The sequence below is a fragment of the Palaemon carinicauda genome, chromosome 1 (genome assembly GCF_036898095.1).
Source record: "Palaemon carinicauda isolate YSFRI2023 chromosome 1, ASM3689809v2, whole genome shotgun sequence".
Classification (NCBI taxonomy): Eukaryota; Metazoa; Arthropoda; class Malacostraca; order Decapoda; family Palaemonidae; genus Palaemon; species Palaemon carinicauda.
Genome location: NC_090725.1, coordinates 305,799,798 through 305,801,840, shown reverse-complemented (window position 1 = coordinate 305,801,840; position 2,043 = coordinate 305,799,798).

The following is a 2,043-nucleotide window of genomic DNA, read 5'->3' as shown; positions in this document are numbered from 1 at the left end:
AAAGCAGTCTTCCAAGACAGGTGGCGATCAGAGGCCTGGCGTAATGGTTCGAAGGGAGGTCTCTTAAGAGCCCTGAGAACCCGAACCACGTTCCAAGGACGAGGTCTCACTTCCGACTGAGGGCAGGTAAGCTCATAGCTACGTATGAGTAGAGAGAGTTCCAGCAAGGAAGAAATGTCCACTCCTTTCAGCCTAAAAGCAAAGCTTAAGGCTGAGCGATAGCCTTTCACCGCTGAGACCGACAGGTGCATTTCCTCCCGCAAATAAACGAGGAACTCCGCTATTGCTGGAAGTGGCATCGAGTGGAGAGATACCCCTCCCACGACACCAACCACAGAAGACTCTCCACTTCGCCTGGTAGACTCCCTCAAAGGACTTTCGCAGGTGCCAAGACATCCTCTCCGCAACCTGTTCGAAAAGCCTTTCTCCGTGAGGAGACGCTGGACAGTCTCCAGGCATGAAGCCGAAGCGAGGCTACAGCCTTGTGGAAGATGTTGCAGTGTGGTTGTCTGAGTAGCTCGTGACGTGGGGGAAGTTCTCTCGGGAGCTCCGTCAGGAGCTGCAGAAGGACCTGGAACCATTCCGCGTGATGCCATAGCGGAGATTTCAGAGTCATCGAACAGTTGACCGATAGTCTGGTCCTGTTGAGCACCCTTCTCATCAGACAGAACAGTGGGAAGGCGTACACGTCGAGGTTGTCCCACCATTGTTGGAAAGCATCTTGCCAGAGTGCCTTGGGGTCCGGGACTGGGGAGCAGTACAGGGGCAGCTTGAAATTCAAAGCTGTCGCGAACAGATCCACGGTCGGGGAACTCCACAAAGTCAGGACTTTGTTGGCTATCTGAGGATCCAAAGACCACTCGGTACTCACTATCTGCGAAGCCCTGCTCAGACGGTCGGCGAGCACATTCCTCTTGCCAGGAATGAAGCAAGCTGATAGTGTTATCGAGTGGACTTCGGTCCACCTCAGAATCTCTACTGCAAGATGGGATAGCTGCTGCAAAAAAGTACCTCCCTGCTTGTTGATATAAGCCACCACCGTGGTGTTGTCGCTCATCACCACCACGGAGTGACCCGCCAGGGTCCGTTGGAACTGCTGAAGAGCCAGAAAGACGGCCTTCATCTCTAGCAGGTTGATGTGAAGGTACTTTTCTGATTCTGACCAAAGGCCTGAGGTCCTCTGGTTCAGAATGTGCGCCCCCCACCCTTCTTTTGACGCGTCCGAAAACAATGTCAACTCCAGGGGGAGGACGAGAAGATCTACTCCGCAGGTCCGCCTGTTCCGAAGGTCCTATCAGGACCAGGAAGTCCGGGGAATCGGATCCTTGATTCCACCGGGACTTGAGCCGCCACTGCAGGGATCTCATCCTGAGAAGGCCGTTTGGAACCAGACGAGCCAGGGAGGCCAGGTGACCTAAGAGACGCAACCACGATTGGGCGGGAAGCTCTTCTCGCCTGAGGAAGGGTCCCGCCACCCTCCTCAGCCTTGCTATCCTGTCGTCTGATGGAAAGGCTTTGTGGAGATTGGTGTCTAACAACATTCCTAGATAAACCAGTCGTTGAGACGGCTGCAGAGAGGACTTCTCAAGATTTACCACGATCCCCAGATCCTGGCAAAATCCCAGAAGCCTGTCTCGGTGTCGAAGAAGGGTCGACTCCGAATCTGCTAGGATCAGCCAGTCGTCCAGATAACGAAGGAGACGGATGCCGTTCCTGTGTGCCCAAGATGAAATCAGGGTGAACACTCTGGTGAACACCTGAGGTGCTGTGGAGAGACCGAAGCACAGTAACTTGAACTGGTAGGTCTTGTTGTCTAGGCTGAATCTCAAGTACTTCCTGGAAGACTGATGGATTGGGATCTGGAAGTACGCATCCTTTAGATCCAGTGTGCACATGAAGTCTTGTGGTCTCACTGCAAGTCTGACTGTGTCCGCTGTCTCCATGCTGACCAGAGTTTGCTTGACAAACTTGTTCAGAGCCGAGAGGTCGATGACAGGTCTCCAGCCTCCAGACGCCTTCTTTACAAGAAAGAGTCGACTGAAA